Source organism: Vicugna pacos, chromosome 5 (genome assembly GCF_048564905.1).
Source record: "Vicugna pacos chromosome 5, VicPac4, whole genome shotgun sequence".
In the NCBI taxonomy this organism is placed as follows: domain Eukaryota; kingdom Metazoa; phylum Chordata; class Mammalia; order Artiodactyla; family Camelidae; genus Vicugna; species Vicugna pacos.
Genome location: NC_132991.1, coordinates 81,063,923 through 81,083,506, shown reverse-complemented (window position 1 = coordinate 81,083,506; position 19,584 = coordinate 81,063,923).

Sequence of the window (19,584 nt, the reverse complement as noted above, 5' to 3'; positions counted from 1 at the left end):
CTGACAGTTGTCTAGTCATCATCTGGGGTGACTGCATCTTCCACAGCTAGCCCGGGGCAATTTTCAAGATGTTTGCAAGAAAGACTGGAAGCACCTAAGCCTTCGGAGGCTTAAGTTTGGTCCTGGCCCACTGATACTTAGGCCACTTCTATTAGCCAAAACCAGCCCCAGGGCCAGTTCAAATTACAGCAGTGTGGAAGCGAACTCCACATCTCACTGGGAGGAGCAGTGAAGTTGCATAGGAAATCATATAGCTACAGGAAGGGGTGAAGAAGTATGGCCGTTTCTGGAATCTACCATCAGAGTAGAATCTGGGGAAGACTGGTCACTCAATAATGAATGTGTTCCAGATAATTATTCACTTCTTTTCCTCCATTCGCTGCCTTTTCCTCTCTAGGAAATGAACATGAAATGGAACATGGAGTAGAAAAGAAAACAGGAGCCTAGGAGACCATGAGCTGGAAGGTTTGAGTCTTGCCTGTTACCCTGACATCAATAAATTGTGTCATGTTGAGTCAATCACTTTCCTCCTTTGAATCACTGACTTCTCATCCAGAAAAGATGTATCTTATCTTAATCTTAAAGCATCTTATCACCTGGAGGTCCTGTATTCAAATCAGATCCTTCCCAGCAGACCTTCCTAATTGGTCACTTACTTAAAGTGTGTGTCTTTACAGAACAGGTGTCTTCTCTAGTACCTGGAATCGTGCCTTATTCAGACAGACACTGAAAAATCATTGATTGACTTATGCTAGGTCTGCTTCTACCACTGAGTCCATGTGATTGAAACAGTTAGAATTCTTACAGACAACCCTGACCGGGAGATTTGGTGGATATGACTTTCTTCTGTATCTCTTCTACCTGCATCCACACCAGCAGGACAAGAGTCTCTCTATTCATTCAGCCCAGAGGATGAAGGATGAGGTCCTGGGAAGGGAGAGTGTACCCTGTACCCTGTCTCACCCTCTTCTCAGGACTTAGGCTGACCCCTCTGTGTCTCCATTTTCTCTCTTTTGACTTGTGAAAAACATCTTGGTAGACAAGGGACATATTGTTCAGAGTATAATTATTATACTAAATTTCCAAACTAAAGACGTGTGTGAGAAGTACAACCTCCTCCCTTGAAAGTATGAGCATTTGCTATAAGACATTTGCCCAAACGGACAATACACACAATCTTACCCTTCCTAAAAGTATAAACTTCTTCAGATCAACTCCCAAACTTCCTAAAGCCTTCATTCTCTAACCCCCACTGCTGTACCTGGCACATAATACTTTCTCATTAAAAACTTTATGAATTTAAGTCTATTTAGGGGCCGGGAGGATAAATTTACTTACTACATTAAGATTGTGTTTGCATGTTGCCAAAATATCTCATTGAAAAATGAAAATTCCGATCATTCTGATGCCAAATTTTGCCACACATTCAGACATCTGGGAAGCATTTGGAGCGTTTTTCTTTCCCTCTGAATGTTTTGGTGTCCTGTAGAGGCAAGCCTCAGGAAGCGGCTGTGGGTGTTTGTGGTGAGGGGAGTGTACAATGTGGGAGGTAGTATTTTCCAAGTGGGTCTGGGAGAGGTTGCTGGTAGACTCAGATTGGAAACTGGTTCACTCCTCTGTGCTGATTGCCATGTCAATTTGTGCTAGCTTTTTTTTTTAAGTCACAATAAGGCCATCAATAGCAAAAGTCACCACAATGTCCATTTCCCTTGAGTCAACAATCACACTAATAATTCAACAGGACATCAAATTTAAGAAAATCATCCTACAGCAACTCAGTGGAAGAGTAATCATCTATTAAAAATAAAACACGAGGACTTTGAGGCCATGTGGGAAGATAGTAAGTGGTTAACTAGAAAAAAATCAGAAGATAAAACATCATCCTATACATTAATAATACAAATAGGTAAAATGCAAGTGACTAATGGGTGTCATCCTAGAGGAATACATTTGGTTCAGTTCTCCCCTGCATTGCTCATAGGTACTGACCTCTCTCCACTAGCACTGTAACTTCATTTGTGGGCAGTTTCATATGGTTCTTGTGTTTTTCCTTTAAATCCAAGTTGTTTATTAATTCATTTATTCAATATTGATTGTGAGCTTGCTCCGAGCCAGGCACTAGCTCATAACGCCTCTTTGAAGGGCTTTCACAGCCTAATGGGGCCAGGAGACATGCCAATAAATAATTCTTAGATGTAAATTTAGTATTTTTATCTAATTATTTTTGGATTTTTTTTATTTGACAAAAATGTTATAGATCTTTTCACACTCCTGGATGGCCTGCCACTTGTGTAGTGCCAGCTCTAATCTCCCTAGAAAGAGCAAGACAGAGGGGAACATCTGAAACGAGAGGGCAGCAAAGGACTGTAGAGACCAGAGTCTTTTCCCAAGGGACAGTCCTTTTGGCTACACATTTCCTGAAATGATTCCCTGCCACTCAGAACCATCAAAGCAAGAAAGATACCTTCAAACCATGCATCTGTTGACATACGTATTTTTTCAAATTATAAATCCAAAAAGCTAATTTCACTGTCCCCCGAAAATTGTATCTGAGCCGTTTGGATTCTTTCATCACCCTATCCCAACCAAACAATTCTTTTTTTTTTTCCTCCATTTTGTAGTTTATATAAGAAAACTGGATTGGTGTGCTTGTTCCTTTTCCAAATTAAACTGGATGTATTTCCTAAGTTAACTTTTATAATACAAAAATCATTAGGACACACTGCCCCCACCCTATCATCCTGTCTTTCCTTAACAATTAGAAGTCCTAGAGAACTCAGAGACCCCAGATTTATACTTAGGGAGACGACAGCCTGCTATGTCTGGAGACTGCAAGGTCCCCATGGCTGGAGACGGCAGGGGATTAATGAGAATTGGCTCTCAAGGGGGCTGACAGGTCTATAAGCTGACCACAGGCATTCGAGTCACATCTTCCCCTAGTTCCCCAGATGTCACTGATAACTGAGCACATCCCAAGTTGACTTGGATGGTCCCATTTTAGTCCATGATAGAAAAATTACATAGCAAGAGTGTTGCCATTTGAGGAATGGAAAAGTCATTTAAGGACAAAAAAAGAGGTAAAAAGAACTTGTGAGTAATCAATATATCACGGGCGAGAAAAAAATTGGCACATTTCAACGTGGAAAACAAAACAGTATTGAAGAAAACTAGAATTTTCCGTAACTTCAATGGCAAGTCATTTTCCAAATGTGTGCTCTTTTAAATGATTAAGTTTTTTTCACAATTCAGAATAAAAGAAGCAAAGAGTAAAAGAAAATAAATCTTTCCATATTCAAAATTTGCAATGTTGAAACCAGCCAACAAAAACACAGGATCACTTGGAACCAGCTCTTGGCCATAATTAAATTAGAATGTGTTTAAATTCTTAATGGCATGGTATTTTACACTGAGTTTGAAATATACACCTAAACACTCCAGCCATCATGAGTTATTAATATGAAGTGCCCAATAACTGGAGAAGTATTGCAGCATATTATCACTCCTCCCTGGCTAATGAAACCAATCATCCTCCCTCACATTTTAGCCACACAAACCAAAATTACTCTCCTTGTAGCTTGAAAGGTTTCAGAAAGCATTGGAGCAGCTAAAAGGCAGCCTTTTTCACCGGATGAAACGACCCTGAAATAAATGTTGGGTTGTTTTTACTGAAGTGTGTGTGTCTGTTTTCTTCATAAGCTTTTTACCTGTCCGCTTCTCTGCATGGAAAATCAGATCCCACAAAACAAAACATTAACAGCATGACCACAGTTGACTAATTGTTACTGGGAAGCCTCTGTAGGAGAAGTTCACAGTTCAGAAAGCTAAACCTGCCTGTTTAGTTATTGAGCTTATTTTGGTAAGAATTGGCTGAAGTGTATATATATAACAGTCCATAGCAATAGGGTATGGAAGTCTGTTGAATTCTGGTGAAAAAGAGCGGAGGCATCACGCAACTGTATGACCAAACTTTTAATTAAAATTAGGGCTGGCGAAACCCTTAAGTAGCGGGATTCATGGGCCAGCAGTGGGACTCAGGGTTTTGGCAAGAACTGTGGTCTCTCCTCTTTAGACATTCTGGCACAGACCCAGAGCAGCTCTGCCAAATGTGTTTGAATGTGCTCTACCCATTGGACTAATGACTCTCCCCATAATTAGGCTGAGCCCTGTAAAGCAACCTTCATAAAAATAGGGGCCAGAGAGTGAGAGTCAGAATGGACAAAATATTGCCAATACTATAACAATAGGAGATTGCTGGCAGCCTTCTCACCACAGTGGAAAGGTGAATTAACTTGAGGATCCTCTTACAAGCCAAGTAAACTAGTAGAGAAGATGAGACATTATCTATGGAGCAGATTTCAGGATGCAAGATAGAATTTCATGACAAACAGATGTTTTGCGGTAATAAATAAGAAGGCAATTTGATTGATCAAAGACTTCCTGATGACCAAATCCAGACCATGGTAGATTTTGTCCAAGGACCCCTTGGGAATCTCGGAGCCCAACAGAAGCCAGGGAAAGGCAGAGACCTGGGAGGTGGCACAGGGGAGGCAGAAGATGGGGTGAGCCATGTTCAGTTTCCAAGTTAAAAAGCACGGTCAGCAGGCCATGAGTCTTAGGGATATGCACAGAGCTGGGTGAGCAAGGTCAAACGGAGGAATCAGAATCCAGATGACAAGGACCAGAGCAGAGATGGAGGAGTGAAATGGAGGATGAAAATGATAAGTCCATGGCAACTGCCGACGTTGGAGCTGTGAGTTAAAGGCTCATTTTTATTGGATGTCAGCTGCTCAGGCTGGGTCAAGTCAGGCTCCTTTGAAAGTATTGGGATGGGTGGAAGATTTATGTTAAGTTTTGATGGGTTCTTGTAACAATAAAAATAATGAAAATAACAACCATTACTACCACTTACTGAACATTACTTTATGCTAGATGTTATCTTGGGGGATTTTTACACTCTATTAGAATCAGTATTAATACTAATAATAACCATTAATTGAGCACTTACATGTGCCCAGAACTGTAAGTGCTCTAAACATACTCTTTTTACTTAGTTCAGTACTTCTTCAATGTTGTCATTTATTTCTTGTTTTTATTATACAGATGAGAAAACTGAGGCTCAGAGAAGGCAAGGAATTTTTCCAAGTTCACACAGCTTACAAATTCATACAGTAGTAGCAGAGTTTGAATAGTTTTTGTCTGTATACAAAAACTGAGCTCTTCCCAAGGGTTAAGTGACAGTATAGACAATAGGGACAGGAGACTGATAGGTATAACACAGAATGTGTCAATGACAATCTCCTAAGCTCAACAGTTTGGAGGTTATGAAAGCAGTTACTGTTATGAAACATTCATTGTTCCAAGTGACCCAGTAACAGAATAACCACTTGGACACTTACGATTGCAAATCATGATCATGATCAAGAAAAACCAAGAGGAGGAGGAGTAGACGATGGTGAGGATGGTAGTGATGGTGAGGATGATGATAAAAATTACAATGATGCCATGATTATAGCAGCCCAAACCATTCCCGTGTTAAGGCACAGCTGTATGGTCACCCATGGGGCATACTTTGGATGGTATTACCAATGCCTCGCCACCTACTTCCACTTAATAATACTTAAAATCCCTTTAAGAGGTCATAGACCTTTCCATGGTTAGAAACAAAGTTTAAAGGTAGCCCTAAGACAGTAGTAGTGTCCTAAGTTTACTTGAAGCTACATTAAAATATCAAAAACCATCCCTAAGAAATGCTTTTGATAAAGACATGGTAATAAAGAGGATCAGGAAGTGGGGCAGAGGAAGGCTGATCTGAGGTAAGGAAGGAAATTCAGTCCACAAGGACTGATTAAGCTCTTCTATGACCCAAGCCATCTGAGAGTTATTATTCCTATTTTCAAGTGTGAAAACTAAGGCTCAGAGAGGTCACACAACTCATAGTGGTCCTACCAACGTCTGAGTCCAAAGCCAGCTTTCTTTCTGCTTAGCCTAGAGTGATGGAAGCCAAAGGCCCCAAGGACTTTCTAAGGAACCAGATGAAATTGTCCGATGAAAAGGCAAGGCCATTTCATCTCTGCATCTTCCCAAAACCACAGGTCCTGGTCCAACACCAAGATCCGAAAAGAACTCTCTGGCTTCAGAACTCGATTCCTGAAGCTTCCAGTAGTCATTCCCGGTTCTGATCGTGGTAATTCAGACAGAGGACAGAGAGATTTTTCATAGGTTGGGACTCGATGTTACACACAGAGTGGTAAACATTCATGTACCTTGTTAGTCTCAAAGCTTTGTAACCAGCTCATGCAAAATCTGCCTGAGGCACTTTAATATCAAAACGCCAACTGAATTCTATATAGCAATAAATCTCTCTCCCTAGCAAAGAAAAGTTCAAACTGCTACCTATGAGTGATCATGTAGCCATGGGGCCAGAGAGTGCCCACAGGGAGACTACTGGGGTTTCCCCATCCTTTACCAACCTCACCCACCCCTCACATTGACCATCTCTTCCTCACAATTTCATCTTTCCCTGAGCTCAAGCTGTGTCCAGGGAGAGCGGTGCTAATCCCTTTTGAACAGCTTGTGGCTTGGTCCTGGTCCCTTTAGCCAAGGAAGCGGTGTCTCCAAACACCACAGCTACAAATGTGCGTGGAAATCGACTCCCACAGTTAGATTTCACACAGAAAGTGGGGAAAGCACAAAACTGCCAAATGCATAGGATCAACAATAGCTCATGTTTGTTCTTACTGCATTTTTTCCTCAAAATGTACCTAGGTGAAGAGAAGTTAAAATATTACTCTTAAAGAAAGAGCACAAATCACATAAATATTAATGAGAGGTAAGCCGGTGGTCTAACTGAGGCTTCGTGAATGTGCTAAACCATCCTTTGAGGAGGTATTTAAGTCATCACATTTGGCACTAATTATAAAAGGAAACCACGTCTTTTTCTTTCAGACTTAGCAGAAACACAGCCATTTCAGCACATGCCAGAAATAAGCTAACTAGATCCTGGTTTTCATTACCATGCCTGATTGCCCAAATTTCGTCCTAGACTCTGTTATGGGCTCAATTGTGTCTCCATCCAAAATTTATATGTTGAAGTCCCAACCTGCAGTACCTCAAAATATAACTGTATTTGGAGATAGGGTCTTTAAAGAGGTAAATTAATAAAAATGAGGTCATTAGGGTGGACATAACCCCATATAACTGGTCTCATCATACGGAGCGATTAGGACTCAGACACAAGCAGAGGGAAGACCATGTGAAGACAACGGGAGAAGGCAGCCAACTGCAAGGGAAGGAGCGAGGCCTCAGATGGAAACTACCCTGCTGACATTTTGATCTCAGATTTACAGCTTCCAGATTTGGGAGAAAATAAGTTTCTGTCGTTTAAGTCACCCAGCCTGTGGTACTTTGCGATGGTAGCCTTAACACATTAACACAGAATCTACAACTGTAGATGTTCGATATGGGTAACTCTAAGGCAATTCAGCTGAAATAAACCCGCAGTACAATCACTTGCTTGCCACGATCATTTCCATTCAACCCTCAGAACCGCTGAAATAAAGAGCACTGCCGTCCTAAGAACGAGGTGAAATCCCATCTCCTCCCCTGAGCCCCTCCGACGGACGAGACGAAGTTAGGTAGGTGAAGAGCTTGTGTGTCTGCTCTAGGCTCCACAAATTCCACTGGTCGTAATTACAAAGATTCTTTCTCCCCTCATTAATCCAACAGCCTCCTTAGTGGTTTCCCCACCTCCGTTCTTACCCCATACAATCCATTCCCAGGAAAGTGATCTTCTCCACATTTGGAAATTCTCTGGTTTAAAAGCCTCCAGTGGTTTCGCACTGCACTCAGAATAAAATCCGAACTCCTTAGTGTGGCTTAGAGAGCCCGCCGGGATCCAGCCCCACGCTGTCTCTCCATTCGGAGCTCGTGGCACTTTCTGTCTTGGGGACACACCCCTCAGCTGGTTCTGCTCTTTGATCTTGCTAAATCCTTTCCTGCTGCAGGAACTCCCAGCGTGCCCTGACTGTGACTGCCTCAGAGATGTTCCCCAACCTCATTCCTAATAGACCTGTCATCCCCCCACCACACCTGTCATTCTCCATCCTACCCTATACTTCATTCCTCCACAGCAAGTTTGCTAACTTGCACATATTTCACTTACTCTTCTGTGTATGTGTGTTTTCTCCAACCCTGAGGTCAAGGACTCCATCCTCCAGTTCCATGATTGAACGAATGAATAGGTAAACGATTCAGTGAGTAAAAGCACTTCGTAAACCCAAAGGTGTTATATAAATGCAAAGTATAATTATTAGATATGAAGTCTGATTAAAGCAGAAGCCATGTCTTCTTTTCTTCCCATATCTCATTTCCTCAGTAAAAGGTACCTGAACTGATTAAGGTACTCATGATTGGAAAGTACTGTTATGAAGGAACAGTCAAATGGAATAATTTATGATCTGTAGCCATGTATGGGTTGTACAACAGTTTCATACATCTTCTCTCATGTTAATCTTCACATGAGTAGGCACTGTGAGTAGGCATTCTTATTCCCATTTTACAGAGTGGGAAACTGAGGCTAAGGAACTCAGTAAACTGTGCAAGTCTATACAGATAATAAGTGAGAGAGCCAAGATTTTTCCTGTTACCCAACTGCTGCCATCTCAGTCAAACTGCCTAGTAAATACCCCTCCTGGGCCAGCGGTGACAAATAACAGACAACAGTGTAAGAACTCATGTCATGCAAACGGAAATTGTCCTGTAGGTTTGTTTAGCAAAAGGGAAGAAGATTTTCTTGGAATTGGGCTTTTTGAGCCACTAAAGCAGGATTTTCCTTTCTACCCAATTTTTTCCTCTTATAAATCAACTTTAGAATCTAAGAATATTTTGCTATTACTGTCTAAAGTAGTTCGAAAGTACTGTCTAAAGTACAGAAGTACTTCATCTCATTCTATTTTCAGATATATTTCTCCAGAAATTATTTTGCTGTTTATAATATAGTGCTATACTTCTGGCAGATGAAAAATTATATTGTTATGTCTTCTAGGGTGAGCTCTCCCATATACTGAACTCAGTATTTTTTCCAGAGGATAATTTAGTTCTGTGACTATTATTTCATGCATTAAACATATTTATTTAATACTGCTATTAGCAGGCGAACATTCATAACAGATTATATTCTCTCTTGAGATGACATTTACAAAATAATTTTGCTAGGAAAATGGATTCTGTGGTCAAAGTTGAAAGGCAAATGACAGAATACGCAAAAAATATTTGTAACACCTATAATGATCTGGGTTAATATCTCTACACAAAAAATTCCTACAAATGAATAATAAAAAAATTCAATATAAAAATGGGCAAAAAAGTATGAACAAGAATTCACACAATACATGAAATTGTATAGCTAATAAGCAAATAAAAAATAGGACACAACTTCATTAATAAATTCATGCACATTAAAACAGTATTTTCCAAAAATATTGGTAGAAATGATAAAAGCTGAAGACATCCATATAAGCAAAACATTTTGAGGTGTAAATTATTAAAATCATTTTTGAGGGTAATTTTATAATATCCATTTCATTTTAAAATGTATACTTATGGCTTCCATTTCTAGGACTATATCTTCTTGAAATACTGGCATAATTATATCTTAACATAATAGAGTATTATTATACTTAAGTAATTTCACTGTCAGTTCCACAGATAAAGGACATTAGCAACTGTGTATTTGATTGACATTAGGGATGTAGCCATACTGGATGCAAGTAAGGATTGAGCAGAGGCCCAGTAATAAACTCTCAATGAGTGGGACTGAAGAGATAATTCAACTGACAAAACCATGAGAACCAGAAGAAGCCATAATCGTGTTCCTTGAGTTGTCTCCCCCTTTAAAAAAGGTACAATTGGAAAAAAAATAGTCAGTTTGGAATCCATTATATGTGAGTTCTAATTCTTGTTCTGACACTTGCCAGCCATGTGACTTTACCTTTCTAAGTCTGTTTCCCTTTTTTTTTAGTTTGTTTTATGCTTTGTATTTTCTTCCTTTTTTTTTTCTTTTATTGGACGTACTGAGTATTGAACCCAGGACCTTGTGCATGCTAAGCATGCGCTCTACTACTGAGCTATCCCCACCCCCCAAAACTGGTATCTTTTTTAAAAAAACCCTCAGATCTCAGTTGGCTGTTGGTTGGAATAAACAACAATTGTATATATCACCCAGCAAAATTAATGGCATGTACAATGTGCTTAACAAACATTAGGCCCCTCTGCATTTGCCCTCCTACTGTCTGTAGGTCAAGGAGCTGTGCAGAGAGGAAGGGAAAGTTGGGAACAGACAATGCTTTATTGCTCTAGGATTCATTTGTAATTCATTTTCTTATATTCACTTAACACCTGTTGTGAGAGATATGGGGCTGGTTCTCTAGGTGCAAATACACAACGCACATATCCTGTCATTCAAATTGAGACAAAGGAATTCCTCATAAACACCTATAGAAAAGAAAAATGGCCCTCTTTCTAGCAAGGATAATAACTGAAAATAGCTTTATTAATAAGAACAATAATAATGAGAGTGTAATATGTGTCAGGCACAGTTCTACTCACCTTATGTCGATTATCCCACTTAATCCTTTCAACTCTCTGATGTAGATTTTAATATTATAGGTCTTAATAGTCAATGAGAAAGAAACTTGCCATTCCAGGGCACCAAACTGTCCCAAGTTTTAGATGTGACTGTCATAGACAAAGCCCCAGTTCAGAACAAGCAACTTTAAAATATATTTACCAAGTTCCTTAACTGTAAGATTAAAAATTCAGGAGATTCAGGAGAAAGCCTTGCTCAAGAAGAATAGAAACTATCACTCTGGTCAAAGCCCCTAGTTTGAACAGTTCACCATAAAATGGATGGCCCCTGACTTGGATCAGAGCCTGCCCAACAGAGCAGCCAATCAAAATCTCTATGGAAGAGACCCGAGTCTCATGAGCTAATTCATATCCTGATCCAGAACCCATCACCTATTCACGTAACAAATCTTTGTGAGCAACTCTTACGTGCAAGGCACTGTCCTGGACACTGAGATTACAACAGTGAAAAAAACAGGCAAAAGAAAAAAAAAAAAGATCTGCATGGATGTAGAGACACACAAAGTACAAATGCATATGAACAAGTACATAAGTACAATACGCATATCCATTGATGAAAAGTGCTATCTAGGAAAATAAAACAGGGGTTGGGAATTAGGAGCTCTGACTTGGGGAGGGAACAGGGGAGCAGAAGAAAAAATGTCAACCTCTATCTATAACCTCATTAGGTCAGGGAACATCACTCTGAAGCTCCAGGTAAGTAAATGCACCAAATCATTCTGCCAAGGAAAAAAATAAATAGAATAAGAATAAAGGTAGGAAGAAACAAACAGGTGTACTACCATATTTATACCAGGTTTTGGTGTAAGGGTCCTGATAAGTACTGCAAACATGTTAATACTGTCTGAGTGTTGTCTGCCTTCCAAAGTATTTAAAACATTCAGAAGTACATGATAAATTAGACTTACCATTTTAATTAAATATTTAGACACCTTAGATTTAACCAGTAATCACTGTTTACATGTTTTCAAAAATGTCATTTGTTAAATTCATGAATTTTTATTTATTCGCTATAGAAATAGAATATAAAGAGAGAAATGGTTAAGTTTGTATGTATCTTTAAGTACTCATTGATTAATAAATTAATGAGATCAATAAATGGGGCACTAAAAAAGTGTGAAAAGAACTGAGTGGTTCTCTCCATGAACAAGAGCCCTCAAACATATGAGAAAACTGAGACCCAGGGAAGTTAAGAAACTTACCCTGTTCTGATTCCGTAGCCTGTAAGTGGCAAAGCCGCCAAGGATTTGAACATGACCTTACATTAATAGTCTCACAACCATGACATTAAATGTTTAAAGGGTGTACTACAGAACCTGGCACAGACTGGGCACTTAGTATCTCTCTCACCCTGACCTTAGCCTAGCTCAAACTTCAGTGGTAATCAGAGTAATCCTAAAAAAAATGTGACAACTGAACTTATTTACAAAACAGAAACAGACTCACAGACATAGAAAACCAACTTATGGTTACCAGGCGGGGAAGGGCCGGAGGTAGGGTTAAACTGGGAGTTCAGGGTTTGCAGATACTAACTACCATATATATATAGATAAACAGCAAGGTCCTACTGACTAGCACGGGAAACTATAGTCAATACCTTGTAATAGCCTATAATGAAAAAGAATACGAAAAGCAATATACACACGTATGACTGAATCACTATGCTATACTCCAGAAACTAACACAGCATTGTAAATCAACTATACTTCAATAAAAATTTTAATTATTGGAAATACCAAAAAAAAAACCCACCAAAATACCACCCAAACACACACACACACACAATTCAAACTGTGAGATAGTCCTAACAAAGAGCATCCATCTGCTCCCTTCCTCCTTGCTCTTACCAACTCAAATCCTTCAGAATACGAACACTCATCATTTCTCCCATTAAACTATCTGAGTAGGCAAACTCATTGACAGCTTAGTGTTAGTGGTAGACAGCCCACAGAGATGGCCCCTGAATAAACCACACCTATTGACGACCCTGGGTAATCACCTCCCATTGAAACTGGACTGTCCCTGACTCACTCATAACCCACAGAATGAGGCAGCAACTGACCCTGCAGGACTTCAAAAGATAAATTAGAAAAAGCCTTGGAAACTCTGTTTTGGTCTGGTGGGGGGTGGGGGGGGCAGTTAGGATCAGCTTCCATGTAAGAAATCTGACTATCCTGAGACCACCACGCCTTGAGGAAGCCTGGGCTAGCCACGTGTTGAGGCTGCTGGGAGAGAGATGTCCAACCAGCCTGCAGGCATTCCAGCCTCAGAGCCAGACATGTGAGTGATGAGGCCTTCAGATGCCCCTAGCCTCAGCCTTCATCTGACTGCAACATGAAGGACCCCAATGAGCAAAAATTGCTTGGCTGAGCCCATCAACCTCCACAGCTGTGACAGATTCTGATAAATCACTGTCGTAAACCACTACGTTTTGGACCGGTTTTCACACTGCAATAGATAAACAGTGATCATGCAAGCACTTCATTTGGCTTTCTCTCAATGTGTTTTTTAGTTAATAAAGACTGTGTTTCCCTAGATATTAACTATCCACTCCTAAATGTGCAGTCAGCATGCTCTTTTTCTCCTCTATCCACACTGGGAATAGTAATAACATATACTTTATCTAATATTTCAAAATTACCACCTATCATGATACCCAGACAAAAATATTTTCTTTCTCCTTTTTCAGGAAATGGTTGAAAACGAACTTAATAATGAACATTTTTCCAAACAACGTTCTCTTCCAGAACTCATGGGAGTTATAAAAATCACCCAAAAGTAAGAAGGTGAAATGGCTCACCCTTTAAATTTTTTATATCTTGAGGTCTTTGATTTCAATCATTATTTTTTAAAAAAAATCAGATCACACAGTGCTCTTAATAAAGCATTATTATTTCAGGGAAAGGGATAAAACTTTCCAAATGCAAATGCTTAGCTGAAGTAGAATTTTAAAAGATTCCAAGACATTAGTCAGGAGATGGATTGCTTTGCAATTGCGAGTCTAGGTTACAGTATCACTGGAACCAAATTCCCGTCAGATTAGTCCTTACTCAAAATGAATGTTTGTAATTACGAAATGAAATAAGTTTTAATTTGAATTGCCTAAAAAGGGGAAACCAAATATTGTGTAATTACAGGAGAAGAAATTTGAGATGGAAAACAAGATAGTGTTATTTACAAGTAAAAAGGCTTTTATGGGATTATGGGGCTTTAATGTGCATATTTGTAGGATTTGGGGTGGCAGAATTTGGAACTAAAATATTTTTCATCAGCGTTTATTTACAATGTGCATGCAAGAAATGGAATCCCAGACACATCTGATATTGGACTTATTTAAGCCTTTTATATCCCTACTAAATCTGAAAAGACTCAAATGTTAGCCACACATAATGGAAGTAATCGTGGAGTGTGATAAAATAAGTATTTGAAAACCACATGCAACTTTTAGGCTCAAATCCAGAACTATAAAATCCACCTAGAGACATAATGAGGCTGACTGGCCTCCCTGGAGGAGGAAAAAGCAGTGAGGGGGGAAGTAGGTCCTTATTCTCCGGCCACAGCTCACGGCACCTGAGTGGAACCCAAATGGCTTATAAGTGCTTTACTGCAAAGGCTGCCCACAAGCGCCATGTTGCCTCTCTGTAGGGCAGCCATGTCTTGGCGTCCACCAAACTGTGATTTCACAGACCTTTTGTCTCTGACACTTCTCCTCTCCTAAAGCCTCTCACACCCAGGTGTCTAGGACCCCAGGCCCAGAGGTCAGTCCCAGTTAGGCTTCCCACAGCATGCACCACTCAGCTTTATAGCTCCGACTTTTCTCCCCCACCTTTCCTGGGATAAAGCCTTCCTATTGAGGTAGGGACAATGTTCCTGATTTACACTAAACTGCCCTTCCCAGAGATACTGGCTCTTACAAGGTATCACAGACAGTCCATGGTTCACCAAATGTTTGTTCCTTTTCCTTACTGCCCCCCTATTACGGGAAAGTGGTTGGCCAGCCAGTCACTCCATTTCCCAGACTCCCAGACACACTTTGGTCAGGTGTGGTCATGTGACTAAGTTCTGGCCCATGAAATAGAGATAGAAGTGTTAAGTGTTACCTGAAATCTGCCCCGTGAACCCCTCCCCTACAGCTCTTCACCATGAACTTTTCTCCACTCAGCTTCCTGGAAGGGAGATAATCTCCAGGGTGATCTGACAAACCTCCATTAAGCTGAGTTCCTGAATGACCTCATGGAACTGGGCCACCCCATGTACACAGACATCCTGCCAATGTGGTTAAATATGCATGTTTGGGTCTCTCTCTCTTTTTTTTTTTTAACTGCAGTCACAGTACTCTAAACATTACTTAATCCAAAGGAATCATCCCCTACTGACTGATTTTGGAGGGTGGAAGAAACTTCCTAATTCCCTGCAAATCACCTAGTTTAGAAGTTACCTACATAAAAAACCACTTTGACAGACCTCCAGCAAGGGTCTGCCATCAGTCAGTCACTTACGTGCAGGTGCCCACGTGGGTCAGCTAGACACTCTGCTCTCTGACTGCCTTCCTGCCCAAGGATCTTCTTCAGTCTCATTTGTCACTATTTACTCTCAGTAGTCACTTCTGGGACTCTGATTTTTTTCAATGAGCTTTCCCAGCATTTCAATTTAGAAATTCACTGATCAATAAAAATCTCCTGTGTCATGATCTCATCATGTATGCATTTGTCATTCATTCATTCAGACATATATCCAATACCCTACATATCAAGTATTGTGCTGGGCATTTACTGAACATAGACAACTGCTGTCCAGGACGCCAGCAAGTCAGGGACAGGGTTGTAAAACAGTAATCTAGGTAACAGGACAACTGTCATCACAGCTGAATTTATTGAGCACATGCAAGATGCTCTGCTCAGAACTTGGGATTCCTTATTTAATCTTACGGTGCTTAATTAAGCATCCTATCCTCATATTACAGATACAGAAATCAAGGATTAGAAGCATTAGGCACCATGCTGAAATTGCACAAATAACTATAATCAGGGTCGAGGTTGAGACAAACCAAGTTCCGCCTGATTCCAAAGTCATTTACTAACTGGGTGTCTTTGGGCAAATTAGTTAAATGTCGCAACTCTCCATTTCCAACCTAAAATGCCATCTCAGTCACAAAGAAGTAATTTCTGTAAAGAGTTAAGTGGCAGGGCACAGATGTTGATGCTCTCATTGCCCATAGCATACTTTATGAATACTATGGGTAAAAGTCCAGACTTTTGAACAATTTTCTTGCTTCTGAGATGGCAGTGGAGGCTGGAGGAAGGTTAAGTAAATATTTACAATATTCATATTATGAGAGAATTTTCCAGATGGTGTGTCTTGAAATGGTGATTGTCTTCATACCAACTGAGCCCCCCAGTGAAGGCACCTCAGACTGCAGCTTAAAGCAGTTGTGATGAGGTGATTGCCAATTATCACAAGACACTGGAGACTTCTGTTCCAGGCATCTACGGAGGCATGACTGTGGGCTCTGGAAGCGCCCAGAGGAGAGGGCCTCCTGCTGAAGTTCCTGGACTGTAGGAGGTACCAAGCCTTGAGTCCACTCGGAGCCTGGCTTTGCTGCTCAATGCGCACTTGACCAAATCCCCGCATGCCAGATACTTACCCAAGGCTCAGCCACTGAGTGATACCTGAGCATCCCCTGGAGAAATACACAATTGGTAGAGACTTGGAGACTATAAAAGGAACACAGAGAAAGGCCACCTCTGTGCCTGCAGAATGATGTCTAAGGTGCACCTGGGGTCTTCATTTCCCACAGGGCAGCTTCAGCTCCCAGATATGGATGCAGTGAGCAGAGAAAGGAGTATCACCAAAACAACATTTGTCAAATGAACTTACAACACCCACTGCTCTCTAAGCAAAGCAGAGTTTGTTCATGAAAAGGACTTCATTTTTTTTCAGCTGAGTTAGGTTGGAAAGTAGCTGAGATGAAGCCTTCTAGAGTCAGACACTTAAATTTAGTTTCCTTTACTACTTTTTAGCTGTGTGATGCTAAGCAAGTTTCTAATCTTCTCTAAACCTCAGTGTCCTTGACTGTAAATGTGAACAATACTTATACCTACCTCCCAGAGTTAACAATAATTAAGCTCCATGTAAAATACTTAACAAAGTGCCTGGAATTTGGTCAATGCTTAAGCAATTTCACATATTCATACAGCAGATTTGGGATAGGAACCAAAGAGACAAGTTGCTCTATAACAGTAGTTCTCAAAAGTTTTGGTCCCAGAACTTCTTCGTACTCTTAAAAATTATTGAGAACCTCAAAGAGCCTTTGTTTATGCAGATTATGTCTGTCAACATTTGCCACAGCAGAAATTAAAAACTTGAAAACAGTCAAGTATTTATAAACTCACTTAAAAGTAGTAATAAAACCAGTTTATGTTTCATAACATATTTTTATGAAAAATAACTATATTTTCCAAACATAATTTAGTATGAGTGACATTGTTTTACATTTTCACAAAGCTCTTTATTATCTGCCTTAATAGAATCAGCTGGATTCTCATATCAGCTTCTGTGTTTGATCAGTTGTGTTATGTAGTTTTCATTAAAGTATATGAGGAAAATCCAGCCTCATATAGATGTGTGGTTGGGGGAGGGGCAACTTTACTAGTCTTCTCAGATAATTGTGGACAGTCTTCTTTGATGTAGCCCCAAAGCTCTACAAATGGTAGTCTTTTAAAGGCCAGTTGCAATGATGAATCTAAAACTGTATAAATAAACGTACTGTTTGAAGTCTCTTGCACTTTGAATGGTTCTTTCATTTAGGCATGATTTTGTAACACCATGCATTGGTCATTTGGAAAACACTGGTTCAAATGAATGTTGACATATTTCATTATAAAATGTCATCACACATCATGTAACTCCTGGGATACTCCACTGTAGGCTTGTGAGAAAAAAAGAGAATGAAAACAGCAAGTAGTCACTTAGTATTACTATGGTCTGACCGCGCAGACCCCACGAAAGGATCTTAAGTACTGGGGTATCTCTAAGACCACACTTTGAGAATTGCAACCTTAAAGCAACAAAAGAAAAATAATCTGTATGAGAGAGAAACCTGGAAGACAGTCAAGACTAACAGAATTTGGAGGAGGTCCTAAAAGAAAATATACCCGTCCACCCCCACCCCCACCCCCAGCAAGTGGTAGAAAAGCTGAGGGAGTTTGGGGAAGAGATATACCTAACTGACATTTTTAAGTTGTTTTTGGTAGAATTTGTAATATAAACCATTCCTTTGTCTGCCCTGAGAAAGCTTCAGAAACTAATATTGTTATACAAGTGAACCCTTTGGCAGGAAATCAAAAAAGATGCTAACTTTTGAGACATGGTCTGTGCTTCCTGGAGAAAGCCCACATGGACATTGGACCCCAGAGGAAAGATGAAGGATCTGAAGATTTGCAGAAATCCAGGATGGGGTAGGGGGCAGATCTTTGTGTGGGAAGAGGATTTCCCCTGTCCAGGGAAATAGGAGTTTGAAGGGATCCTATCTGGTTGTCAAAATCTGAGTGCCCCTAGTTGACCAGTAGAGCAGTGGGCATTAAGAGTTCACCTTGTCCTCCAACCTAGGATAGGCTGCTGTGTGCTTGGCTGGCCCCCTCTGCCCATTCAGGGAGTGACTATAGCAGGTAAATTGAGGCCCAAATGGATTTTGTCTGGGGCCAGGTAGGGGCAGTAGAAGAGAATTTCCATGTAGAGAGTAGAAGCCAATAAGCACTTGATCCCAGGGACCTGGGTCCAGTCTGGCCTTGACCAAGAGAGAATAAAATCAGCAGGTCTGAGGAAGACCTAAGGCATGCATTCTCAACTGGGACCAGTTTTGCAACGAGGGAATGTCCAGCAATGTCTAGAGACATTCTTGGTTGTCACAACCTGGTGGGGAGGAATATTACTGGCTTCTAGGAAATAGAGGTGAAAGATGTTGTTAAACATCCCACAATACACAAGACAGCTCCACATTAATTCTCCAGCCCCAGATGTCAATAGCACCAAAGCTGAGAAACCCCGGCCTATGCCAATCACTCCCTGGGATGCTCTGGGCCCAGCAGTCCTGAGCCACATTTCCTCTACACATTGTAGGGGACCACAGAGAAAGAATTAGGGAGGACAAGATGGAGAATGGATCATATACACTGAAGATGCTAAGGAGCCTGGCTTTAGGCAAACCGTCTTCTGTAACCTCAATCCCCTTCCCCCTTTTTATAGTTACCCCTTTCCCCACCACCCTGATACTCCAGGTTCCCATAGCCTGTGGTCTTTCTTCCTTGCAAACCTGTTCCTGGGAAATGATCCAATGTTGGTTCTTCCAAATGTAGGATGGAAGTAACTTATCATGGTTCATCTCTCAGGGACATTGACATTTTAAGCCACATTGTCAACTGTGTAATGTGAGTCTTTTGGAGGGGGAACATAGTTAACTTATATAATAAAGTATGCGTCAACAGCAGGTAGGTAGGGGAAGGTCTAGGGTTCAGGGCTAGAATATAGCAGAGGATTCCTTATTGGTAGTCCTGAAATCACACCATGGAAAGCGGCATGGTAATGAGGGTAATACTAGCCACCTATATTCACTGGACACTTGCTACGGACACACACTGTCCTTATGGCTCCACCTGTATCAATTCGTTTCATCTTCATGAGTCATTGAGGTAGTTACTATCATTATCCTCATTTTATAAGTGAGGAAACTAAGACACAGAGAGACCAAAAAACTCACTCAAAGTCCACTAGGAACTGAAGAAGTAGGAGTTAAACCCGAACAGCCTGACTGCAGACAAGAGCATGGGCTCTTAACCTTCCGTGCTCCGCTGCTTCTCATGCTATAAAAAGAACTCCGACTGGGAGGAACGGGCCTCACACTGCACTAGAAACGTGTTTGGGCAAGCCAAACCCCACTAGGGA